Below are 27,901 nucleotides of genomic sequence, written 5' to 3'. Positions count from 1 at the left end.
AGGCAGATTGGGGGGAGAAAAAAAGCCCCTACCTCCAAAGGCAGCTAGCAGAGGTACAGAGCCGCAGACAGATGCCTGAAGCTCTGCATCTTGGGGGGGAAGGAACAAGCAAAATGAGAATAAGATCAGTGGGAGAAAATCTCTCTGAAAGAGCTATGGAAAAGCTGTTGTACATGATCTTGTTTTTCACTGACTGGCTAAAACAAACACAAGCCCCGAGGAAAGTTGCTATCAGAAATGCCAGCCTCAATTCATGCTAATGAAGCAGGTGCAGTTCTGATTTGGGGGCCAGTGTCAAATGGAGAGACACCTGTTAAAGCCAGCTGAGGAGAGAATAGAAACCTTCCAATGGCCCATAGGTGAAAATGTAAAATGCTTGTTCAAATCTCCCGTTGCAAAATCAAACTTTCTTTAAACCTCCCGGGCAAGAATTTGTAAGTCAGTCTGGTAAAAGAGAACCAGTTGACTCTCAGCTCTCAGACCCGAAAAGAACTATGGGAAGTGAAGTCCATAAGCTTTCTTGCAACAAAGGACTGATATAAGGGAAATGCATTCTGGGAAAGATAGGTTTTCCAGTAAAGATGGTGACATTGCCCTGGTCAGCTCGAAAATACGTTCATGGTAAACTTAAAATACAGCTTTTAAAAGAATAAGGAAAATCATCTAAGTGTCAGTTCCAATGAAAAATTGAAAGGATATGGAACTAGGTGCTTCGAGGTTTGGGGCTCCTTTAGTAAAATGCCTTATTTACCCTAATAGCTGTGCAAAGTTTTTACAGTAATGGGATGACAAAAAAGCTACCTATAAGAGCAAACAAGCCACTTTAAAATCCTTAAGAAAACCAGGGAAAGCAGTTTATACACTGAACGTTGTCTTAGATATGAAAAAACTTATGTTGAAGTTAAAGTCCTTTGCCTTTTGAACAAACTGCCTGCAATGAGTGATTCCTTTGCAAATCTAATAAGGAGACAAGGAAACAGACATTCAAAAAGGAAATGACTGCTTTATAGATGGGAAACAAACTTCAGAATCTAGCTGTCTTACAAAAATAGTTGCTTTACCCGAAAGTTCCTTGTAAGAAATCAATGCTAAATATCACAGCTGCTAATAACATCAGGAGTTAAAGCTAATGAAATGAAAATACTAAATCCTGAAAATGCTTTTTCTCAAAGTAAGCTAATGAAGGATAGTTCCATGAAAAAACATCTATGTTCTTGACTCCTTTGAATAGTAACCGTTTTGGTGAAAATACTGCAACTAACAACAATCAAGTCAAAATGTTTCAAGAAATTCAAGACACATTCATAAAAGAAAGCTGCCAAGCTTTGTGTACCATATTAGAGCTCACTCCAGTCTTCCTGGTCCTTTAGCTGAGGGTAATGCAATGGCTGAGCATTATCCCAAGTGGAAATGGCTCAACAGTCACATGCTCTTCATCAAAATAGCAAAAGTTTGCCGGGCGGTGGTGGCGCACGCCTTTAATCCCAGCACTCGGGAGGCAGAGCCAGGCAGATCTCTGAGTTCGAAGCCAGCCTGGGCTACCAAGTGAGTTCCAAGAAAGGCGCAAAGCTACACAGAGAAACCCTGTCTCGAAAAACCAAAAAAAAAAAAAAAAAAAAAAAGCAAAAGTTTAAGAAAGCAATTCAATCTTAGCAAAGAAGCAGCTCGTCAAATAGTTAAATGATGTGGGGGTATGTCCAAAATATTTTCCTATCCCTCACTTAGGGGTAAACCCTCGAGGTCTTCTTCCCAATCCTCTATGGCAAATGGATGTTACGCATATTGCAGAATTTGGCAAATTAAGATATGTACATGTGACCATTGACACTTATTCGGGATTTTTAATGGCTAGTGCACAACCTGGGAAAGCTGCAAAACATGTAATTATGCACTGCTTGAAGTGTGTTTCATATATGGGTATAGCAAAATTATTAAAACTGATAATGGTTCTGGGTATAGTAGTAAGGCATTTCAACAATTTTGTACCCAATGGGAAATGGTACATAAAACAGGTATTCCTTATAATCCTCAGGGACAAGGTATTGTAGGAAGGGCTCATAGCAGTCTTAAAGTACAACTTCAAAAAATGAAAATAAAAAAGGAAGAAATTTATCCTCAATCACCACATAATACATTAAATCATGCTTTTTTTGTTCTGAACTTTTTGAATATGGATGTCCGTGAGCAGTCTGCCACATATAAGATTTTGGCACAGTGGCATCCAATCGACTTTTGCTCAAGTGAAATGGAAAGATCCCTGCTCGGGATTATGGAAGGGTCCCGATCTTGTTTTAATATGGGGTCGAGGACATGCTTGTGGTTTTTCACAAGAGAGGGAAGCTTGGTGGTTACCGGAACGTCTGGTAAGGAGCGTAGAACTAAGAAAAGTCAGCTTCAATGACGTTCCTATAAAGGAACCAGAATGAAAGTGGCTCGATTGGTGTTTCTGAGGTTTTGTCACTGGTTAATGCAGTAAGGAAATAGAGTTCGGAGCTGTGCCGCTTTTGGCTTTACTAGCTCCTTTAGAAAAATACTCTATCACCTAATAGCTGTGCAATTTTTGGCGAAGAGCTTTACAGCAGCTAAATACAGTAATTTCACCCTCAGCGTGAAGCGAAAGTTTTCGGTAGAATAAATCAAAAGTACTGCTGTAATAGAAACGTTTCTCTGAATTGAAGCACTTAGGGGAGCTATTATGAATTTGGCGGAAGGGACAGCCTCTAGTTCAAAACCGTTTACTGCTGACTGCATCTCTGCCAGTTTGGAAAGGCTGAAAGAACTTGGCAACTTTGGGGTGTGGCTTAGTCCTGAGAATGTTACAGTCCCCTAGCAACTCTATAATGACAACACTCACTAAATCCCAGTGTGTGTTATAGCAAAGCTGACTATAAACTATAAACTTTAGAAATAATGTACATACTTCCTGCCTAGTTAAGAGAATCTTTCTAATGGAGATAGTGATAAGAATAAGAAGTAGAAAAAGATGAAAATAAGATATGTGAGTTTGTAGAAATTCTGTCTTGTTAGATCTGTGTTAAAAAATCTTTATGTGTTTTCTAAGTTAAATATATAATGGTCGCCCTATATAAGTTTGTAAAATAGATCTATAGAGTTCCTTTAAGAATACAAGCTTGCAAGAAGTATCTAAGGTAGTCTTAAGACATGTAGTAATAAGCTTGTAAGAAGTAAAGATGCTAGTTGTAAATGTAAGTTTAAATAAGAATAAGATGGAATGAATAAGTAATAAGAAATATATTTGCTAAAGTAGTTCTATAATTTTCTTAAGGAGTATAAATAAGTAGATGTTAATATGTTATATGTGAGTTTGTGAAAACACGTAAATGTTGAATGTGAGTCTAAATGCTTTGCAAGATGTTATGTGTTTGTAAAAAAGTGTAAATGTTAAGTGTGAGTCTATGCTTAATGTATATGGTGAAAAAAAACTGAGATACAGAAGTTAGTGTCCTAGCAGACTGCAAAGCAGGCAGTCTGAGTGGCTTTTAAAAGTTCCAGAAGCCGCTAAGAAGCTAAGAATGGCAGATGCCAGAACCAGCATAAGAAGGCATCTGCAGCTGAGATCCGTGGAAAATCAACACAACACAGAAAAACCTGAGCTAACATCAAAAACGGTGTGGTTTAGAATACTACTGTACCTAAAAAGGTCTCTGTGAGAACAAAAGTTGCAGAGACACTTGTTTGAACTAAAATTGTTAACTGCAAAAAGTTTTGGTTGTAAAACGCCTCTTCATATTTTGAAGTGAAAGCCTGATACCAGAATTTATTTCTTGTTTGAACTTTTTGAACTTAAAATGAGATAAAACTACAAAGAGATTTTGGTTATGGATTTCTTCATATTTGGAAGGCTAGTACCAGAATTTATCAATTGAATTTTGGGACTTAAGAAATGAAGTGAACAATAGATTTCATTGCAATGGGACAATTTTGAGTTTACTTATAGTAATGACCTAGGAACTGTTTTCTGGAATTGGATTAAAAATGGACTGTTTAAATGAAGAAATTTATTGTTTCTACCTTGACTCAAGATGCAGTTTTGTCGCCGGGCGGTGGTGGCACACGCCTTTAATCCCAGCACTCGGGAGGCAGAGCCAGGCGGATCTCTGAGTTCAAGGCCAGCCTGGGCTATCAAGTGAGTTCCAGGAAAGGCGCAAAGCTACACAAGAGAAACCTTGTCTCGAAAAACAAAAACAAACAAACAAAAAAAGATGCAGTTTTGTGTATGCATATATGCTGGTGATTCATGTATTTTGTGTTAAGAATGCAATTGTTCTGTGGAACTGTTTATGTAAAAATGGAATCACATACAAAACTGGTTTTGTGTTACAAATGGAACTGTTTAAATGGAAAAGTTTGGGTTTTCTAACTAGGCTTGAGATTTTGCTTAAATTATAAAGAAAAAGGAGAGTTAATATTCCTTAGTCTAATTTCAAAAATTGTTTGAGTGGATTAATGTCATGTTTTGTTAGTAAGAAATGCAAATGGGGCATATTGAGACTACTTTTAAAGTGTAAAGAGTTTTATTAAACTGACTTTGGATGTTTTGTTAGAAGTTTTCAAAGTATTAGTGGTTAGACTGAGAATATTTCTTTTCAATATGGGCTTGTAGGAATTGTATAAGTTTGGGTATTTTCTAACTAGGTTTGAGATTTTGTTTAAAAATTATAAAGAAAAGGAGTTATGAGTGAATTAAGGTTGAATTGTTTGCAGAAATTATATTTAACCTATTGATATTAATGCACCCTGGTTTTGTAGAGTTAAGGAAATATTTAAGTTTGTGAATACATCAAAGTTTTTCCTATGCTGTTAGCAAGAAAATTCAAATGATTAAGAGTTAAAGTTGTAAGACTGAGGAAAATTAACTATATATAGCACCATATATGTTAATTCAAATGGTTCTGTTAAGAGTTTGCTTTGTAAGATTGGGAGAATTGTGACTATGTATAGCAATAAGTTATGTTTATGTTAACCTGTTAAAGAATCCCTTAGCTTCATCATTAACATTAAGTTTGTAGTTGCCTTAAGAGTTTTTGGTTTAGAAAGGGCTTGAGGCAGCTAAGACTGCTGTAGTCACCTTGGACCTAATTCAAAAGAGAAATGCCATCTTATATCATCCTCTACTCCCATACTGGGAGGTATAACAGCTATGGAGATTGCTGTAAGCCATTAATAATTAGTTATTTTTTATATATTAAGAAAGGGGGACCTGTGGGAGCCAGTTTTCAGGTTCCTCGTGGCTTTACCCAGCATGTCTGCATGGAGGATGATTAGGACCACGGGCCTGAGTGCAGGTGTCTGAGGTGGTCTGCATTCGGCTGTGCTGGGGGTGGGAGGAGGTCTTTTGTTCCAGCCCCTTGGCATCTTTATAAATACCCTGGGGCAGAGACAGTCAGGGCCCATTGGAAAAGGTTCCAGGCCCTCTCGAGGCTATCCTTTATTTTCTGTCTGTTTATCTCCACAATAAATCCTCCTAATATTTCCTGCTGCTCACACTCAAGAAAACTCTGGGGAGCTGTGGGGTTGGTGGGTAAACGCCTCATAGCTACCTATAAGAGCAAACAAGCCACTTTAAAATCCTTAAAACAGCCGGGCGGTGGTGGCGCACGCCTTTAATCCCAGCACTCGGGAGGCAGAGCCAGGCGGATCTCTGTGAGTTCGAGGCCAGCCTGGTCTACCAAGTGAGTTCCAGGAAAGGCGCAAAGCTACACAAAGAAACCCTGTCTCGAAAAACCAAAAAAAAAAAAAAATCCTTAAAACAAGAGAAAGCAGTCCATAAACTGAACATTGTTTTACACATGAAACTTATGGGACATTTAAAAAGCTCTTTACTACTTGAACAAACAGCCTGCAATGAGTGATTCCTTTGAAAATCTAATAAGACAAGGAAACGGGCATTCAAAAAGAAATGACTGCTTTATAGATGGGAACAAACTTCAGAAGATCTAGCTGTCTTACGAAACAGTTGCTTCACCTGAAAGTTCCTTATAAAACAATGCTAAATGTCACAGCTGCTAACAATAACATCAAGGGTTAAAGCTAATGAAGTGAAAATAGGAAAATCATGAAAATGCTTTCTCAGTAAGTTATTGAAGGATATGTTTCATGAAAACATCTATGTTCTTGACTCTTTTGAATAGTAAGTTATGAGTGAATTGAGGTTGAATGTATGTCTGCAGAAATTATGTTTAACTTATTGATATTAATGCACCCTGCTTTTGTGGAGTTAAGGAAATATTTAAGTTTGATGTGAAAACATCAGAAGTTTTTCCTATGTTTTGTTAGCAAGAAAATTCAAATGGTTCTACTAAGACTTAAAGTTATAAGACTAAGAAAAATTTAACTATATAGTACCATATATGTTAATTCAAATGGTTCTGTTAAGAGTTTTGAGTTGTAAGATTGGGAGAATTGTGACTATGTATAGCAATATTTGTGTTAACTTGTTACTGGTAATGATGAAATACGGGATTCTTTAAGTTTGCAATTGCATTAAGAGCTAAAGACTGCTGTAGTCACGTTGGACCTAATTCAAAAGAGAAATGCCATCTTTATCATCCTCTATTCACATACTGGGAGGTATAACAGCTATGGAGATTGCTGTAGGCCATTAATAATGAGTTATTTTTTATATAAAGAAAGAGGGACCTGTGGGAACCCATTTTCAGGTTCCTTGTGGATTTACTCAGCAGGTCCACATAGAGAGGATGATTAGGACCACCGACCTTGAGTATAGGTGTCTGAGATGGTCTGCACTTGGCTGTGCTGGCAGAGGGGGGTGTCTTTTGCTTTACCTCTTGGCATCTCTATAAATACCCTGGGGCAGAGACAGTCGGGTCTCCTTGGAATAGTTTCCAGGCCCTCTCAAGGCTATCCTTATATTCTGTTTATCTCCTCAATATAAATCCTTCTAACTAATATTTCCTGCTGCTCGCACTCAAGAAAATTCTGGGGAACTGTGGGGTTGGTGGGTAAACGCCCCGCACAGGATACTGAGAGGTTAATAATAGCTTGATGAAAATAACGAACAAGGCAATGGCAGAGCTGGGATTTTTACAGAGACTGTGTGCTTCCAGCATCTTGCATTTTGATGGCTACAATATGCTAGACTATTTACCCCTGTGTCTGAAAATGTAAATGTTTCCAGCATAATATTTATGACACTGATGGTGAAAAGTCCTGGGTGCTAACCCTGATCTGGGTGCAGCAGTGATTTGAGACTAAGAGGGCTCAGCAGGTACAGTCCATGTGTGTAAGCCTGATGAACTGAATTAGATGCTGGAACTTGCAGTGAAAGGAGCGAATAGACTCCTGAAAGGGGTCCTCTGACCTGTGCACATGATCGTACACACTACACAAATAGTAATAACAAATTAGTATGTGAAATACAAGGATCTGCCAGACGAACTTTAGTGGTTCCGTCATTTATAAGCTATTCTGCCCCCCTGGGTTTGTTCCCTTTGGTAATGGGGACACAGGTTTTTTATGTTCTTTGCTCCATGGTGACCAAGTTAAATATCTACACTGGTTAACATTTACAAAGACCTTCTGAGGCCCCAAGATTGATTATTCATGTAACCCTCATGTAGTTACACGACATTTTTTCAGTGTGCTAATAAACTTTACGTAGATTACCATCTCCAAATATGGTTGTTCTTTTAGAAAGTGTCGTCATGATATACATTTTAGTTAACTATAGACATCTTTGGATATAAGTTTCTCAAAGTAAAAGTGGTACTATTAAATGATCTAGTAATTTTTGTTTTTATCTTATGGGTTTATTGCAGCACTGTTTACAAAAACTGGAGAAATGCTAGACTTTTAGATTGATTACAACTGAGAAATAAAGATAACGTGGTATATTTATACAATGGAATAGTATTTGTTCATAAAAAGATAATGGAATTGTGTCATTTAGCAAAAGACATAGATGAGACTCAAAGTCATGTCAAGTGAGATGAAGCATTCCCTCACCATTATTCATGAGATAAGAAACATTGATCCCAGAGAATAGACTAATGATCACTAATGATCACCACAAGCCAAGGAAAGTCAGGAGTAGATGAAGAAATATTAACCAGTGGATTTTAAGTTTAGTAGATAGAAATAGAAAGTTCTGTTGTACCATTGCACAGTAGAGTGACTATGGATATCAATCTACTGTTCATTTATAAAGGAAGAGATTTTGCAAGTTTTACCATAAATTTTATTTGAAGACCTATCTATGTTTAGATTGATTGAAAAGTTATACATGTATTGAAACAGTACTGTTACACTCCTTTCTGTTTTGTTTGTTTTTATCAGTTATTTTAAAGAAAAGTCTAAGACTGAGAAAATACCTCAATTGGTAACATGCTGGTCTTCCAAGAATGGAAACCTGACTTTGATGTCTTCTCAGTGGTTCTCTCAAGTTGGAATGATGGCGACTGTATGCTTGCACTCTCAGCACTGGGCAGGCAGAGACAGGAAGATTCCAGGGCTTGCTGGACAGCTAGCCTAGGCAATTTGACAAGTTCTGGGCCAGTTATCTCAGAAAATAAAAACAAAGGAAAGGAAAGGCGGAATGTACCCAAGGAACACATCAGAGGTTATCCTCTGGCCTACACACTTACTTGACTGTAATGTAGAGGAAGAAAAGTGGAATTTGACAGTGACAATTAAAAATAAAGTGCCAGTGTGTCATTTGGCAGTCATGGAAATCAGGCTAAGTGAAATAAATCAGACATAAAGCATCTCCCAACACTTAAACTGTTAAATCTAAAATGGTGTGGAACCTCCTCTCCACATAAAAACAGGTTAAGTGAGTAGAGGAAAAGGGAGCCTACTCAGTTAATGATGGTGGCTAGTCTCTGCTCTTGGAAACTAAGTTATATCATATGGAAAAAGACTGTACAATTTATAAAGTTATAGCATATGGAGAAAGGCTGTGTGTTCTATAAAGTTGCAACATATACAGCTGTTTATGCCCAATATTCTAGTTTCTAGAGAATTTTTTTGAGAAAAGTTTTACTTTATAGCTCAAGTTAGGCTGAAACTCACTGTCAGATCTGCATCAAACTCAGGATCCTTTTGCATCAGCCTCCAAAGTTCTGGAGTTACAGCTATTGACATCCACACCTAGCACTAGTTTCTGCAGATAGTAATGGCTCCAATGAAAAAGTTTTCAGGTGGATAACAGGCCTCTTTTATATTGAATTAAATGGCTTAGACTCATCTTAAATGCAGAAGTATGGAATTCAAAGCTCTACACTCCAAACAGCACATAGAACAATTATGCCTCCTTATTTGCCCCTGGATAAGCAAGCCATGAAGCTGCTGTGTATATTCTTTGTATTGTTTCAATTTCTTTATGTATATTCATATACTGCACTTCCACACAAGTGAGGAACTATTGGCAAGAGGGTGCTGGGAGGGTAGTGAGAGAGACCTTTTATTTCAGATGTGGCCCCTGTTAGTCTGCCTGTTTTCCAGTAGATGGCCCTACACTCAAGCATGTACTAACAGCACTTAGTGTACTCAGTGGCTCTTAAAAAGAGTAGTGAAGTTGGGAGGGAAAGGTATAGAAAGAGTTGGAGGGGAGGGACAAAGATTGAGTTTGTTCAAAACCTATTATATTCATAGGAGATTCTCAAGCCAAAAATGGAAAATATTGTGATATGAACAAAAAATAATAGCAGTTTAGGGAAAGTTAATTTGTGTTTAGTTTGACTGTGTTTACATATGGCTAATGTTGAGAGCACCTAGTCAAGTTGACCAAACCCAACCCAATTCTAAAACACAAAACTTTACCGATGACAATTTTGTCATATAAAGACAGTTTGCAAAGTTAGGTATATTTCCTTAAAAACCTCAGATTCTGCTTCTAAACATGTGACAATTATATTACAAAATATTCATGGTGTGATCAATGTTTCCCAAGAGCTTGTCCATGTGCCATGTGATATTAAAATATATTCATTCATGTTAACAGATAAGAATATGATTTTATCAACATAATTATTTCTACTTATCCATACTGCTTTCATCAAAACATTCTGATGACTCCAATCATCTCTCAACATGTCTTCTCACTCTCACTTTTCAATTGGTACTATTTCTGGAAATACCTTCATCATTTTACTCTCATGTATTGTTTATTTCCAGAAATCTAATGAGGTCCTCTTTTCCACTCTGCCACTTTATTTCTTCCTCTACATTTCAGCCAGGTAAGGCTGTCAAGCCCAGGCCTCCTTGCTCAGCAGACTATGTAGATGCTCTTCATATCTTTCCCTCCACTTACACATTCTCTCCTTTAGCAGATGTCACATAGTGACATTGCATCTTTCAGAATGCCTCAGAACTGACCGTGGTGACCTTCAGCACCTACACCACTCCAACTTCCCTCACACACGCACTGGCACTGCTACAGGAGTCAGATATCACCCAGATTCCAGAATGTTCAGGCTAAAATGTCAGACATTGTCCCTAGAGTGATAACTGTCATAAAATTTTAAGGCAAGAATCTTGAAAGGACAATGAAACTCAGAAGAAACTTCCTGGGGAAGTTTGCCTGCTTCCCTGCAACGCGGAGAAAGTTTATCTGCCTTCCCACTACTACGGCATCTTGAGGCTACCAGACATCTCATTTCCACCTGTACCCTCCTCAGATGCCTAAGCATACATGCAATAATCACCAAGGGTTCACTTGAGGTTGCCTATGCCAGCATCACTGTTCTGCATGTGTTCCATGAGCTCTGACTAAGGCACCTTATGCTAGAAACATATTTATTTCCCTATCTTCTTTCTTTCTACAAAGTTAAGGATTTTTGTATTCAGCGTTCTGTTACTGTTTTGTGCATCCAATGACAGAATATTCACCTGTATTTTCTACTGAGCTCACGGCTTGAATTTTTCAAAATCAAACCTTCCTCCATTGATTTTCTGGATATTTATGTTAAACACAAACCTTGTTAGCAGATGTTTATCTCACACTCATATATCTTTTTGTCTAACAAAGTTTGATCATTCCTTCACGGATCTGCTTAGTCTTTACTCCATATACTATTGGGTTCAAGGTGGGAGGCAGCAACAGGTACAGGTTGGCTATAAAAATGTGGACATGATGGGGTATAGTGCTTCCTCCAAAGTGATGAGTGAAGAAGTTGAAGAAGGCTGGGACATAGGTGATCACAATAGCACATATGTGTGATGTACAAGTACTGAAGGCTTTATGGCGAACATCTGCAGAAGACAGCTTTACCACAGCATGGATAATCATGGCAAAAGACATGGAGATACAGAACATATCAAAGCCCCCAATAAACACAGCAGCTATAAGACCATAGATAGCATTAATCTTAATATTACCACAAGAGTTTGGCCACAGCCATTTGGTCACAATAGGTATGGTGGATGAGGTTTCCTCTACAGTATGGAAGACACTTGATCACGAAAGTAAAGGGGATCATGAGTAGCACACTTAGAATGAATGTCACCAATCCAACCTTGGTAATCACTGTTGGTGAGGATGGTGGAATAGCGTAATGGATAGCATATAGCCACATAGCAGTCGAGAGCCATAAGCATGAGTACACCAGACTCCATGCCTGTCAGCATGTGTATGAAAAACATCTGTGCAAGGCAGGCATTGAAATCAATCTCCTTGAGACTGAACCAAAATATGCATAACATACTGGGGACAATTTTATTACATCCAGAAATATCTGTAGCAGAGAGCATGGCTAGAAAGTAGTACATGGGCCGATGCAGGGCCTCCTCATGGATGATGAGGTAGATGAGTCCACAGTTATCTGTCACAGCAGTGAGGTACATAAAGCAGAAGGGCAGGGAGATCCAGATGTGTGCAGCTTCCAACCCAGGAATTCCACTGAGGATAAAGTATCTTGGTGTCAGACTGGAAGTGTTGGCCCCACTCACAGTGATTAGTAGAAAACAAGTGGGTAATAGTGGGTAATAGTGTCCTGTGCTGAAGACAGCAGTGAAAAGATTTTTTCTAGACACAAAACATAAGTGTTTTTCACAACATAAAGAAGAAATACGTATTTTGCATCCAGACCACATTCCTCTATCCTACTCATATTCCTAATTTTGTTACTAAATTAAGAGTGCAAATTGGCATCCAAGCCCTGGGCTGGGTTGGCTTTATACTGTCAAATCTATTGACACATGCTAGCTCATACTCCCAGGCCAGTCATTATCAGTTGATTTTTATCCCTTCAATTTCCAAATTATGGACTTTGTTTGAATATCATTGAATTTGTGAAATCACATTTCCCTTATCCAGGAGGTCTTTTCAGGATTGTCTGCTGGGTTACATCTATTAAATCATGTGAGCATGACATACTATATGAATCTGTTATGAGGCTGACATGGTTAAATGCCTGTCTAAATTTAGCAAGTCTGGATTTTCCAAATCTGAGAAATCAAAGGCAGAAATATGAACATGTTTTTGTACATGACAAGGCAAAAAACAAAGTTACAACTTACAGAGCATAATCCTATGTATTTTCCATTTTATCTTTTTTCCTTGATGGCAAAGGGAAGAATTTTTATAATATCTATATTTAACGAATGATTTTTTTTTCATAAATATAAAATTTTATTTGCACTTCATTAGTGTAGAAAGACCACGATGCTTCTCATACCACAACACTCAGGACACACCAAGTTATTCAAATACATACTTATTTACCTTGACTAAACAAAACAGTGCAGTTTAATAAAAGATATACCAAAGATAGAGTTCACAAATTCCTTATCAGACCCTCCAAAAAAAAACCCAAAACAAGAAAACTTGAACACAGTCTAGGCTTAATAGGAATAAGCTTCACCATCAGTGGGAGAAGTCCATCATACAAAGATACAGGATGCTTAGGACAACCGGGGGGAGGGGGCAATACAGAAAATAAAAATAAAAAAGACGAATTTTTGAAACTATAGAAAAGATTTTAAAACCACACTGCCGTCCTACCCAAATCCCGTTTAAAGGGGTTTTAAGAGTTACATTTTACTGTATCAACGAATGATTTTTTTTAACTTGAATTCTATTATATATTTTCAAGTCTATGTAGATACATATCAAACATTTATGTCATTTAAAATGATCATATATAAATAAGCTTAAATATATATCATGCTGTCTGTCAAACTATAAACTTTGTTCTTTTGTCGTCTTGTCATCACCCAAATAACCTTCGGCTCTTGTATTCAGAAGGATGCAGTTCTTACTAAGCTTTAGCTACTGTTTAAGGACCATTTGCTTCCCATCTTTTCTACTTTGAGGATCTGTAGAAAACCTTCCTAATGAAAACTATTAGAGTATCTTTCTGGGGCAAAGTGCAATTTTTAAAATTTTAAATTGAACTTTCAGTTATTGCTTAGCTTATATTATCAAGTTGAAGTATCATTTTTCCTTAGGTCTGTGTTACAGTGTCTGTGTCTTCTGCAATGTTTGAATCTGCAAACACCACTTTCCTAATTTGCATTGCTTCTCTTTCCTTTTCATTCTGGTGTAACTAGATGTTTCTCCATTTTTCCATATTAAATGTTATTCATATGGGAATTCAGTACATTTCAAAAGCATTTGCACCAAATGTAAAACGCTTTTAATAGTAAATAAATTATGGAAAATTTCAACACAACCCAGAATACCAAAACAAACTATTAATGCCAAAACAATATATATATAGTTTGATTTTTTTCTATAAGAGAAACATAAATAAAATCATGTCTAACCATCCTTTACTACTTCCTACGTCTTTCCCATCTAATTCAGGGCAAAATACAGCATCTTTATATTTGCTTGGAAAATACCATGCAATTAGCATGCTTTTAAATCTCTGAATGCACCCACCACTGCCCAAAATGAGACTGCATCAGTCCACCTATACCTACTGCAGGCTTCTCAAACTCAACAAACATGTTCTTCTGGTCACCTCCCCATCATTTCAACAGCTCTCCCTCTTCTGAGAACTGTGACAAGTGCTTCAACAGTTCCAGGTGTCTGCTCAGAGTTAACACAAATCCTTCCCACCTTCCAACTTAATGTAACTCGGAGATTTCCTATCCCCTCTTCAATCTGGGCCTCATTCTGCCTGTCCTAGCTTTTCCATCTCTGCAGCAGTTGGTGTTATGTGTTGTTACTCCCTTGAAAGGAAATTTCCATCTATTTTATTCACTGCGCTATGTAGCACATAGAAAAATACATGATGAAACAATGAGTCAATAAATTGCCAAACTCCTTTTGGATGGTTTTACTACTAGAAAATTAATATCTTAACAAATTGATGTTAAAGTGAACATTGAAAAATAAGAATTCTTCTCAAAGAAGACAAACCTGATTTCAATGTCTTCAATAACCTTAAAGACTTTTAAAAAATGAAATCACAGCTATTTATAATTGAAAAGTATATGTACTAGATCCATATAATTACCCTTGCATTATTTACAAACTGTAAGAATATATATATGTGTGTATACAAATATTTCTATGTACATATATACAACACATATTGACAGAAAATAAGTCTGGATTCATATAATAATTGTTCATCCCAGCTGATAAAATATCCTAGGGTGACTGTAAAGTCACTGAAATTGCATGTTTTCCATTGGAGGGAAAGCAGCCAATGTCAGGAAAGTGCTTGTCAGTAAGTTGGGGTACACAAATCACAGGAACTCCTTATCCATGCTCTAATGCATTTTGGTTGATTGTGGGAGCCCGTTCTGGGGTTCCTCGTGGCTTTACCCAGCAGGTCCGAATAGAGGATGATCAGGACCACGGGCCTGAGTGCAGGTGTCTGAGATGGCCTGCACTTGGCTGTGCTGGGGGAGGAGGTCTTTTGCTCCACCCCTTGGCGTCTCTATAAAAACCAGAGACAGTCCGGGCCCGTTGGAATAGGTTCCAGGCCTTCTCGAGGCTATCCTTTATTTTCTATCTGTTTATCTCCACAAGATTCTCCGCTATAAATCCTTCTATCTAATATTTCCTGCTGCTCGCACTCAAGAAAACTCTGGGAAGCTGTGGGGGTGGTGGGTAAACGCCCCACAGAATGGCGCCGAACAGGGACTAAAGAAAAAAAGGGACTAAAGAAAAAAGGGAGCCGGGCGTTGGTGGCACACGCCTTTAATCCCAGCACTCGGGAGGCAGAGCCAGGCGGATCTCTGTGAGTTCGAGGCCAGCCTGGGCTACCAAGTGAGCTCCAGGAAAGGCGCAAAGCTACACAAAGAAACCCTGTCTCGAAAAACCAAAAAAAAAAAAAGAAAGAAAAAAGAAAAAAAGAAAAAAGGGGACTAAAGAAAGAAAGAAGGGGACTAAAGAAAGAAAGAAGGGGACTAAAGAAAGAAAGAAGGGGACTAAAGAAAGAAAGAAGGGGACTAAAGAAAGAAAGAAGGGGACTAAAGAAAGAAAGAAGGGGACTAAAGAAAGAAAGAAGGGGACGAAAGAAAGAAAGAAGGGGACGAAAGAAAGAAAGAAGGGGACGAAAGAAAGAAAGAAGGGGACGAAAGAAAGAAAGAAGGGGACGAAAGAAAGAAAGAAGGGGACGAAAGAAAGAAAGAAGGGGACGAAAGAAAGAAAGAAGGGGACGAAAGAAAGAAAGAAGGGGACGAAGAAAGAAAGAAGGGGACTAAAGGCAAATGAACGGGGACTAAAGGCAAAGGAAAATAATAGTTTTATTACAGAGTTTATGGCGAAAGTGCTGAGTCAGCCCTGCCAGTGGAAAGGCATGCCGGTGTTATGGAATATATATATATTTATATATATATTTTTTGGTGAGGCAGGGGTTTTATCCTCGAGAGAAAAGGAAAGCGGACTGGAAGGATGTCCAATGCTGCAGCGAAATTCTCTTCTGTCAAAATTTTCTATCTTCTATCCCTTTCTCAATTTCTATCTGTGATAAGTATAAGGTATAGGGTAGTAATATAGTTTAGGAAAAACTTAGAAGTGTAAGATTGTGTAGGAAAAAATAAGTAAGGCAACTAGACAGAAAAACTCAATTTTCTAACTTTGGGGGCTTTGAAAGCAAACTGGGGAAAAAATCTTTCTTTGGGCTTTACGGGTAGTAAAAAAGCTCTTCTTTGAGCTTATGGGGAAGAAAAAGTTTCCTATGGAAGCTTTTGACCTGGGGACAGCTGAAATGCTAAGTCCAAGCGGCAGGAGAAAGTAATTTCTCCCTGAGGCAAAAATGGGGGTGTAAGAAGTCAAAGTTTAAAGTTGGGAAGTTTTGGGAAAAGTTGGTCTTTCTCCTGGGGGGTGGAAAAAAAACCTTTCTCTTAAACTATAAAGCTTTTCTTGGAAAACTTGGGAAGAAACTCTCTAAAAAGCCTTAATCTTTCTCAAAAGCTCTCAAACTTAAAAACTAAATTTGTCTTTCTGAGAGAGGACAAAAATTAGAATCACCTGAAGATATTAGTATGGGGACCACCTGTGATTAGCTCTAAGGGAAAACAACAAATTTAAGTCAGCAAAACCTCTAAGTTCTCTTTCAAGCTCTAAAAATCCTCCCTGCAATGCAGGAGGCAGGAACAAGTTCCTAAAAACCTCTTCTAAGCTCTCTTCAAGCTAGTAAAAGACAGTGGGTCAGAGTATCCTGAGGGAAACGCTTGGGAGAGCATGGGTGAACAGCTACAGAGAGCCCAAAAGGGCAGCAAACTTGACCTGAGAAAAGCAAAAAACCAAGCTTTTCAGTTACAGAGGAGCTGAGACAAGTGCTTTGTTACTGAGTGAGCATTTCAGAATGGAAAGGTGCTCCTAATCTTCCTAATGCAAAGATCCCCTGAAGCAACGCAAACTGTTAGCATTGTATCCTCGCTTCTGACCAAAAACCCAGAGGCGACTGGCCAGCGTCTCTGAGTTGGAGTGCATTTCTGGGATACTAGGGTTCCTGCAGTTGTAAACTTCCTGGAGCACAGAGCTGAGGCAGGAAGGTGCAGGACCCAGGGGAAGATTGCTAATGAACAAAGCTAAAGCCAGTGGGAACAGCACAGTTGTCTGCTTTCCTACAAGTCCCGGGTTGATAGGTCCACAACTGCAAAAAGAAAATCTAAGAAAAAGCTTTCCTATCAGAGAAAGGACCTTTCTGGGAAAACAGTAAAGCTGAACTGTGTCTGAAGCAGTTATGCTGCCGAGTCAGAACGCTGTCTGGGGAAAGAGCCCAGCCAGGGCAAAACAGAACTATCCAGGATTAAAGCTCTCTTTTCTGTCAGAGGAAGCATCTCTTTGAGAAAAGCTTTGTTTCAACTGACTCCCGATGAAATGAGGGAATGTAGCCCTGAGGGGTGATTGCCTCTGGCATAAGCTCTGTCCTTGAGCACCCAGACAAGCAAACACAACCCATTGAGGGACTGGGCCAGGTGAAGGCCTGATGAGGCAAAACACCCGTCCTAATGGGAGTTTAGAAATGGCAAAAACCTCCCTTGTTAGATTTTCAGTCTGTACGCAAACCACACAGACCCCGAAAACAGAAACGGACTAAAGCCCCTACCTTCAGTAGCAGGGAAAGCCGGCGCTGTAGTGTCGGAAACTGTTTCTGGGGTAGAGGGGATAAACTGAGACCAAACTGGGAACTGTCTGGGAGAAAGACTGAAGAAACAGAAGGGACAGATTCCTCCCCAGAAAATGTATGACCTGACAAAGCTGCTAGGGTTTGAGGCAGATTCGGGGGGAGAAAAAAAAGCCCCTACCTCCAAAGGCAGCTAGCAGAGGAACAGAGCTGCAGACAGATAGCTGAAGCTCTGCATCTGGGGAAGGAAGGAACAAGCAAAATAAGATCAGTGGGAGAAAATCTCTCTGAAGGAGCTATGGAAAAGCTGTTGTAAATGATCTTGTTTTTCACTGGCTAAGACAAACACAAGCCCCGAGGAAAGTTGCTATCAGAAATGCCAGCCTCAATGCGCGCTAACGAGGCAGGTGCAGTTCTGATCTGGGGCCAGTGTCTGATGAAGGAGAGACACCTGTTGAAGCCAGCTGAAGAGAACAGAAACCTCCCAATGTCCCATAGCTGAAAATGTAAAATGCTTGTTCAAATCTCCCATTGCAAAAGCAAAAAACTTTGTTCAAACCTCCCGGGCAAGAATTTGTAAGCAAGTCTAGTAAAAGAGAACCAGTTGACTCTCAGACCCAAAAAGAACTATGGGAAGTGACTGATATAAGGGACTGATATAATTATGGACTGATATAATTATGGACTGATATAAGGGAACTGCATTCTGGGAAAGGTAGTTTTTCCGCTAAAGATGGCGACATTGCCCTGAAACACTTTTGTCAGCTCGAAAATACGTTCATGGTAAACTTAAAATACAGCTTTTAAAAGAATGAGTAGGAAAATTGTCTAAGGGTTTAAGTGTCAGTTCCAATAAAAAATTGAAAGGATACGGAACTAGGTGCTTCGTGGTTTGGGGCGCCGTTGGTAAAATGCCTTATTTACCCTAATAGCTGTGAAAAGTTTTTACGGCAGTTGGATGACAAAAAGCTACCTATAAGAGACTCCTTAAAATACCACCTAATAGCTGTGCAGTTTTTGGTGAAGAGCTTTACAGCAGCTAAATATGGTAATTTCACCCTCAGTGTGAAGTGAAGTTTTTCAATAGAGCAAACCAAAAGTACTGCTGTGATAGAAACGTTTGTTTGAATTGAAGCACTTAGGGTAGCTACTATGAATTTGGGTGAAGGGACAGCCTCTAGATAAAAACTGTGTACCGCTGACAGTGCATCTCTGCCGGTCCGGAACGGCTGAGAGAACTCGAAACTTTGGAGTGTGGCTTCGTCCTGAGAATGTTACAATCCCCTAGCAACAATTATCACAACTCTATAATGACAACTCACTAAATCCCAGTGCTTTATAACAAAGCTGACTATAAACTGTAAACTTTAGAAATGATGTATGTACTTCCTGTCTAGTTAAGAGAATCTTTCTGATAGAGATGGTGATAATAATTAAGAGTAAGAAGTAGCCGGGCGGTGGTGGCGCGCGCCTTTAATCCCAGCACTTGGGAGGCAGAGCCAGGCGGATCTCGGTGAGTTCGAGGCCAGCCTGGTCTACCAAGTGAGCTCCAGGAAAGGCGCAAAGCTACACAGAGAAACCCTGTCTCGAAAAACCAAAAAAAAAAAAAAAAAAGTAAAAAGAGTAAGAAGTAGAAAGACGAATATAAGATATGTGAGTTTGTAAAAATTCTGTCTTGTTAGATCTGTGTTAAGAAATCTTTAGGTGTTTGTTAAGTTAGATATATGCTAATGGTAGCCTATATAAGTTTGTAAAATAGATCAATAGAGTTCCTTTAAGAATATAAGCTTGTAAGAAGTATCTAAGGTAGTCTTAAGACATGTAGTTATAAGCTTGTAAGATGCTAGTTGTAAATGTAAGTTTAAATAAGAAATAAGATGGAATGACTATAAGTATATAAGAATTAATAAAAAATATATTTGCTAAAGTAGTTCTATAGTTTCCTTAAAGTATAAATAAGTAGATGTTAATATGTGAGTTTGTAAAAATGTGTAATGTTGAGTGAGTTTATGCTTAAGCACATGTTATGTGAGTTTGTGAAAAAGTGTAAATGTTAAGTGTGAGTCTATTAATGTATATGGTGCAAACACCTGAGACACAGGAGATAGTGTCCTAGTAGACTGCAAGGTAGGCAGTCTGAATGGTTTCAAAAGCTCCAGAAGCTGCTAAGAAGCTAAGAATGGCAGACGCCAGAACCAACACAAGGCATCCGCGGCTGAGATCCGTGGAATATCAACGCAGCACAGAAAAACCTGAGCTAACAGCAAAAACGGTGTGGTTTAAAATATTACTATAACTAAAAAGGTCTGTCTGTGAGAACAAAAGTTGCAGAGACGCTTGTTTGAACAAAAATTATTAACTGCAAAAAGTTTTGGTTGAAAAACGTCTCTTCATATTTGGAAGTGAAAGCCTGATACCAGAATTTTTGTTTGAACTTTTTGAACTTAAAAATGAGATAAAATTACAAAAAGATTTTGGTTATGGATTTCTCATATTTGGAAGGCTAGTACCAGAATTTATCATTTGAATTTTAAGACTTAAATGAAATGAACAATAGAGATTTCATTGCAATGGGACAATTTTGAGCTTACTTATAGTAGCCCTTGATCATATTTAAGGTACACTGAAGGTTGGGCTTAAATTTTATCAGAAGTAAACACATTTCTGATCTGGAATCATGGAACAGCACAAATAGCTTAGTATTAACCTTTGGGTAAGTGAAAAATGTTTCTACAGAAGGTGAACAGTGAGCAGCGATCCAGTGCAGGTAGTGTCGCTTTCTTTTAGAACAGCTACCATTGCCAGAAGCTCAAAGAATCTACATTTTTTTGGTAGTGAACAGATCACAGTTGGGGATAGGGAAGCAATTCAGTTTAGTAGTGCTTGTCTTGTGTACACAAAGCCTTGAATTTGATTCCCAGTGCCACATAAACCAGAATTTAGTAGGGCTTGTCTGTCATCTCAACACTCAGGACATAGAGACAGAGCAATCAAAAGTTCAAGGTCATCCTCAACTGCATAATGAGATCAAGGCCAGCTTGGGATACATGAGACCTTGTCTCAAAAGGAGCAAAAGCCAAACAAAGCATGAAGTACAAACATCAAGCTGTAAGTCTGTAGGTACTGCCCCATAGCACAGTGCAATATAGTTTCATTATGATGCAGACAGTGATAATAAATGATAAACTAGGATTAAATGTGCCTCTGAAAATATGCCTTTGTACAATGTTAGTAGCATTTGCTAACCTAATACATCAACAAATACACAGAAATTACTCATGCTCAAGGTCCTGGAAACATCTAGAAATCCCAAGGCAAAGACTATATATCACAGCATCCTCATTTAGCAGGATCCTCTTCTGGTTTTGCTTTGTTTTCCAATAGAAAATGGTATAAAGTATATCTGCTTATTGTGTAGATACTGTGCAGATTTTTATAGTTATTATGTAATACTGAAGAGCTGTGAAATTAAAGGTATATACCTAACTTATTATATGTATGTATACACACATTAGCATACTTGAAAAAATTTGTCAGGTATTAGTGAGGATGCAAAGTAGTTGGAACACTCAAGCACAATTAGTGGAGATGTAAATGGTAAAATCATGTATCATGGTGGCAAGGTTTGAAACAGGGGCTTTGTTCATGCTAAGCAAGGACCCCAGCATTGACTCTGGCCTAGCAAAATCACTTTGAAGAGCATGTGACAATTTTTTTGAAAATTTAAAGATAACCCTACTATATAATTATCTATTCTGGTCCTATATAAATGAACAAACCAAATGTGTATGTCTATACAAAGGCTTTGCTGTGAATGCTCATGTAGGCTAATAATTAAGTATTAAGTGGCATATAAATGAGTATCTATTGATACTGATTCAATAAATTGTGGCTGGTCATACAATGATAAATTAAAAACAGTCAGAGAAGTCTGAACCCCAGCCAAGAAACGATTAGCAATTGGTTGGGGAGGGAATTCCGTTTTCATCATGGATAGGGTCCTGAGTGGCTATGTTAATGCTCCGGTAGATGGCTCTACACCCATGCACATAACGAAAAGAGAGTGCATGAGACTAGAAGTAATAGTGGTGTAGGGGTATGGGGAGGGGTTGGAGGAGAAGGAATGGCAGATGAATTTGATTAATTATATTTTTAATTAGTTCTTTGATAATTTTGTACAATGAGTTTAGTTTTGATCATATTCATTCTCCATCCTCCAATTCTCAGACTCGCCCCCAACTTCCCTTCTCGCCTTAACTGTCATGTTTTCCTATCAAGGCCAATCTGTGCTGCCTAAATTTTCTTGGGTAGGTGGACTTCCACTGGAGTCGTTGACGCTATGCTATTGGAGAAAATGGATGCTTTCTTTCTCAGTAGCTAAGAATTGTCAATAGCTCCTCAGCTACAGGTAGAACTTCATACCCAACTCCTTTTGCTATGCTTGGATTTGGTCTGGTTTAGTCTTGCACAGGTCTTATGCATGCTGTCACAACTGCTTTGAGTGCATATGTATAGCTGCCCTGTTGTGTCCAGAAGACACTGGTTTCTTGAAGTTATCCACTGCCTCTGGTGCTTACATTCCTTCTGTACTCATTTTCTGCAATGATACTTGAGCTGTTGGAGGAAGGGGTGAAATGTATATATTTAAGTTTTGAATATTCTGCAGTCTAAACTTTGTTCAGTTGTGGGTCTCTGTGTTGATCATCATCTACTACAAAGAGAAGGTTCTCTGACAATGGATTGAGATGTACCTTAATCTATGGGGAAATGGTAAGTCATAAGGAGTTGGTTAATATTATGTCCAGTTAGCAGCAGAATAATAGTAGGTTATTTCCTAGTGTGGTAGTTTGAATGTAATTAACCCACATAATCTCAAAGAGAGTTGCACTATTAGAGAGTGTGGCTTTGTTGGAGTGGGCATGGCCTTGTTGGAGGAAGTGTGTCACTGTAGGGGCAGGCTTGGAGGTTTCCTATGCTCAGGACACTGCCCACTGTCTCAGTCAACTTCCTGTTGCATGCAAGACATAAGACTCTCAGCTAAGCTGGGTGGTGGGGCCGATCGCCTTTAATCCCAGCACTCGGGAGGCAGAGCCAGGTGGATCTTTGTGAGTTCGAGGCCAGCCTGGTCTACAGAGAGATCCAGGAAAGGTGCAAAGCTACACAGAGAAACCCTGTCTCGAGGAAAAAAAAAAAAAAAACCTTAGTTACTCCAGCACCATATCTGCCTGCATGCTGCCATGCTCCCTGCCATAATGGTGATGAACTGAACCTCTGAAACTGAGTTCTCTCAACTAAATGTTTTCCTTATAGGAGTTGCTTTGGTCATGTTGTCTCTTCACAGAAATAAAAACCCTAACTAAGATGGAAGTTGATACCAGGGACGGGGGTATTGATGTGATAAGACTGACCATGCATTTGTTTGGAGTAATATGGACTTTGGTACTGTGAATTTAAAAAGCAGCTGAACATTTTAAGTGCTGCTTAATGGGCCATACTAATAGGAACATGGGAGACAGTGCTGCTGAGTGATTTGATGAACTATAGAGGCTCACTCAAGAGGTTTCAGAGAAGAATTTTAGAATGGTGCCTAGAGATCATTCTTGTGATATTTTGGTGAAGAAAGTGGCTGCTTTTTGCCTTTGTCCAGAGTCTACCTGAGGTTAGAGTGAAGAGTTTTGAATTAATTCAGCTGGCAGAGGAAATTTCAAAACAGCCTAGTTTTGTGGTTAATAGTGTTATCTCTAATAAAGATTTATAATGAAAAACAAGCAAGGTGAGCAGAGTAATATTACAAAATGTAAATTTGGAGGAGAAAACGAGCACCAGGAAGTGGAATGGAGCTAAGTCCTGTGTTCAAGGAGATAAATGGATTAAGAAATGGAATAAAGGGAGTGGTGACCTCAGGGCAAGATCCCTCCCAGTTAAGTTTCCTACGTGTGAAATGGACTTAAAGAAAAATTTAGAGCTGTGTATGGTGGTACACACCTTTAATCCCAGCACTGGGAAGGCAGAGGTTTGTGCATCTTTGAGTTTGAGGCCAGCCTGGTCTACAAAGCAGGTTTCAGGACAGCCAAGCTTAGGCAGTGAAGGACGGAAAGCTGGTGAAGATGTAATTGAATGATGGGGCCATGTTCCAGCCCCAGCAGGCAGCAGACCTTGGCAGCTTCAGCCACATGGGTTCTGGCTTTAGAGTTAAGGATAGAAGAAACAGCTTATGGAATTTGCCTCTGTGCATAAAGAAAGCCACTGAGGTCAGGCATGTGTCAGGGGTGTCCTGGAATGAAGGAGGCCTAGTACAAAGGTCATTGTGTGAAGCTGTGAAGTTGAACCCAAGATGTTGGAGATGCCAAAGATGTGGAATACTTGCTAAGGAAAGATGCTAACAGGGAGTTGAACCAGCCAAAGAGAAAGAAATATGTTGCAGTCAACAAAGCTGAATGGAGTTGGAGCTGAAGAGAGTGTCAACATCAAACATGAATGTTCAGAGTTTAGAGTTTGCCCAGCTAGTGTTTGGTCCTGCTTTGGTCCAGTGTTTCCTCACTATGCTCCTTTCCCTACATTTTAGAATGGTAGTGTATATCCTGTGCCATTGTATGTTGGAAGTATGTGATCTGCATTTTTATTTTTATAGAGGATTACAGTTAAGAGATTGCCTTGAGTCTTAGAGAATTTGAGCTTTGGACTTTAAAACATTATTGAAACTATGATAGAATATGGGAACTTTTAAAGTAGGATTAAATGCATTTTACATTATGATATTGTTACAAGCTTATAGAGGCCAGGTAGTGGATGTGGTAGTTTGACCCCCATAATCTCATAGGGAGTGTTCTAATGTGGGTCTCTGCATTTGCTCCTATCAGATAACACTTGATAACGCTGCTCTGACAATTGGACCACGCACCAATCTATGGGTATAGCAGAATATCATTAGGGAGCATTTCATTGTTCTTATTTTTTTGCTGCTTATGTTTTGTTCTATCCTGGGTCTCTAGGCTGTCCTTCCTCTGGTTCCTGACCATACAGGCAGCATCAGTCATAGGTTCCTTCTTGTGGCATGGGCCTTAAGTTGGACAAGTTATGTGTTGGCAATTCTCAGAAGTTCTGCATTACCATTACCCCAACATATCTTTCAGACAGGACAGATTGCAATTCCAAGTTGTTTTTTTTTTGAGGTGTGGGGGGGTGTTGACAGGGTTTCTCTGTGTAGCTTTGGAGCCTATCCTGGAACTCTCTAGACCAGGCTGTCCTTGAACTCAGATCTGCCTGCTTCTGCCTCCCAAGTATTGGGATTAAAGGCATGTACCATCAGTGCCTGACCTACAATTCAAAGTTTTTGTGGCTCCACTGATCTTCCAGTACCAGTGCTAGGAGCCTTGCCTGGTTATATGGCATTTAATATGTTTAATAATCTAAAACTTTTCATTAGAGTGAGACACATCTGATCCTGGCAGCACCAACTTACTTCAAAAGAAGATGATGGGCATCAAAGAAACTCCATATGGAGTTTGTTTTCTTTGTGGAAAAAGCTAGCAATTTGGGCAAAGAAACTGCTTTCCTCAATTAGTGACAGTATACTGTCCAAATTTGAACAGGACACAAAAGAAAGCAACTGCCAAACTTTGCCAAGACAAAGTAGGACAATCCTTCAAAATACCCTGCTTCTCAGAAAAGTTTATCAGATATGCTAGACCTGTAGGCCAAGGATAGATAAACAACATCACCAAAGACCTTTCAGTGACTGTCCAGGCAGCCAGATGTCCCTGTCATTGGGTAACATTTCACCCTTCTGGGGTTTTTGATGGAGTTAAAGACTAAACAATTCAATTTACAGTTTTGCTTAGTTATGATAAATAAATTAGGTATAAACTTAGACTCACAAAGATAAGATAAATAATAGAATATTTCCTCTAAATTTACCAAATACAAATGGACTGGATTTTGTAACTGTAATTCTTACTTGATAACTGTTTTTATTGTACATAATTTAACTATGTTAAAGGTAAAAACTTCCTTTTTTATTTAGACAAAGGAGAAATGCTCTGGAATAACCCTTCTGTACACTGTGAAAATGTGTTGTTAATTTCCAAAGAAGCTGTACAAGTTTGCACACTCACCATTAATAAGTGCTCATCTTACTCTATATCCTTGACAGCATGAGCTGTCACTTGTGTTTTTGAACTTGGCCATTCTGACAGGTGTAAGATGGAATCTAAGTCCTTTTAATTTGCATTTCCCTGATGGCTAAGGATGTTGGACATTTCCTTAAGTGTTTCTCAGCCATTTGAGAGTCTTAGAATTCTCTTTTTAGATGTATACCCTATATTTTAATTGGATTATTTGGTTTGTTAGCTAGTTTCTTGATCTCTTTATAGAATTTGGATATTTGCCCTCTGTCAGATGAGTGGTTGGTGGAAATCTTTTCTGATTCTGCAGACTGCTGTTTTGTCCTATTGATGGTTTCCTTGGTCTTACAGAGACTTCAGTTTCATAAGGTCCCATTTATTGTTTTCAGTGCCTATGCTATCACTGTTCTGTTTAGGAAGTTGTCTCCTGTGCCAGTGAGTTCAAGGCTAGTCTTCATTTTTTCTCCTTTTATGGGTCAGTGGATCTGGTTTTATGTTGAGTCTTTGATCCACTTAGACTTGAGTTTTGTCATCCAGTTAGACTAGCAAGCATCACTGAAGATGCTTTCTTCTTTTCACTCTCTCTTTCTGGCTTCTTTATCAAAAACCAGGTGTCCATAGGTATGTGAAGTTAAGTCTGGGTCTTTGATTCAATTCCACATATTTTCCTTTATAAGAATAGATGAGAGAAACAGTCCTAATCCATAATTTTACCAGTGACATCAACATTACTTGTGTGTTATGGGTTGACTACAAATAGAAAAGGTTAAATTTGTGAACATTTCTGTATCATAATTGAATAGCAATGTGTGCATGTCTATAAAACTTCATAGTGTCTCAATATCTACCTTCCGTGATTTGAATTACATATAAGTAAAGTTGTCTTAAGAACAATAATCAATGTTTCTAATTTAAAAATAATTATACAATTGCCAGCAAGGACACAATTTCAAAATCTATAGGAAAAGTAACCAACTGATCTAGAATAAAGAGACGATCTTTTGGTTAAGAATATTTATAGGTGCCGGGTGGGTGGTGCATGCCTTTAATCCCAGCACTCGGGAGGCAGAGCCAGGTGGATCTCTCTGAGTTCGAGGCCAGCCTGGTCTACAGAGCGAGATCCAGGACAGGCACCAAAACTACACAGAGAAACCCTGTCTTGAAAAACAAAAAAAACAAAACAAAAAAAAAGCAAGAACTATTATACAGAGAAACCCTATCTAAAAAAATATATATATATATATATATATATATATATATATATATATATATATATTTATACAGTAGATGCTGTAACAGTGTTAGTCTAGTGTGGGAAAGCCTGTAGATTAAATGATAAACATAGCAACAAATATTAAAATAATATCTATAAAAATCTAGAGCAAACATACACAGTGGTTAAGTATTGGGAATGAATCCAAGATTATCTTAACATTAATAAATCGCACCACAAACAGATGCAATACAAAAGCCATGATGCAAAATCTACAAGAGGTTTGCAATATCTTGGGCTCCTAGATGGAAACCGAGTTTAAGTTGTGTCTGAGCAGTGACTTGTCTCACATTGGAACCCACATTGTTTGTGAACTCTCCAAGTAGTCAACTGAGCCCTGAAATCGATGAGATCCTCTGGCCTTTACATACCTCAGGGCTGACATTACCTATGCAAGTATCAGCTCTGCTCCTAATCCTTGTTATTGAACATTCTCTTATTTCAATGAGAGACAGGTAGAGTTAGGATAACCATCAGTGACTATCTCAGGATACCCTGGGATTTAGTCATCAGAGTTTCATTCCTTATGGTACATGTACCTGAATGGGTGTATGTCAATTAGGCCAAAGAATTTGCTAAACACACTGGGTATTTCCACAAAGAGACCTACAGATTGTCCTTTCAGTGGTTATAAGTTCACAAGGTGCTCGTTATCAGTATGTGATCACAGAAACTTATTTAAAGGAAAACATTTAATTGGATCTGATTAGTTTCAGAAGTTCAGTCCATTATCATGGAGGGACATGCTGCTGTGCAGGCTGACATGGTGCTACAGAAGAAGCTGATAGTTTTATGTCTTGATCCCAAAAACCACAGAAGACTGTACAACACTGGGCATAGCCTGAGCATATGAGACCTTAAAGCCTGCCGCCACAGTAACATACTTTCTCCAACAAGGCCACACATCCTAATAGTGCCACTCACTATGGGCCAAACCTTTAAACACCTCAGTCGATGGGGGCCATACTTAATCAAACCACCATAGTATTGAA

At 38.7% G+C, this 27,901-nt stretch overlaps 1 pseudogene; it reads right to left on the bottom strand.

Annotated features, from left to right (window-relative positions):
- Nucleotides 1–10,983: 10,983 nt before the first annotated feature.
- On the bottom strand, nt 10,984–12,072 carry LOC102927467 (olfactory receptor 52N2-like; annotated as a pseudogene).
- Between the last annotated feature and the right edge of the window lie 15,829 nt (nt 12,073–27,901).

This window comes from Peromyscus maniculatus, chromosome 1 (assembly GCF_049852395.1).
Source record: "Peromyscus maniculatus bairdii isolate BWxNUB_F1_BW_parent chromosome 1, HU_Pman_BW_mat_3.1, whole genome shotgun sequence".
NCBI lineage: Eukaryota > Metazoa > Chordata > Mammalia > Rodentia > Cricetidae > Peromyscus > Peromyscus maniculatus.
The sequence above is the reverse complement of the archived record's forward strand: the minus strand, read 5'-3'. Positions and strand labels throughout refer to the sequence as shown.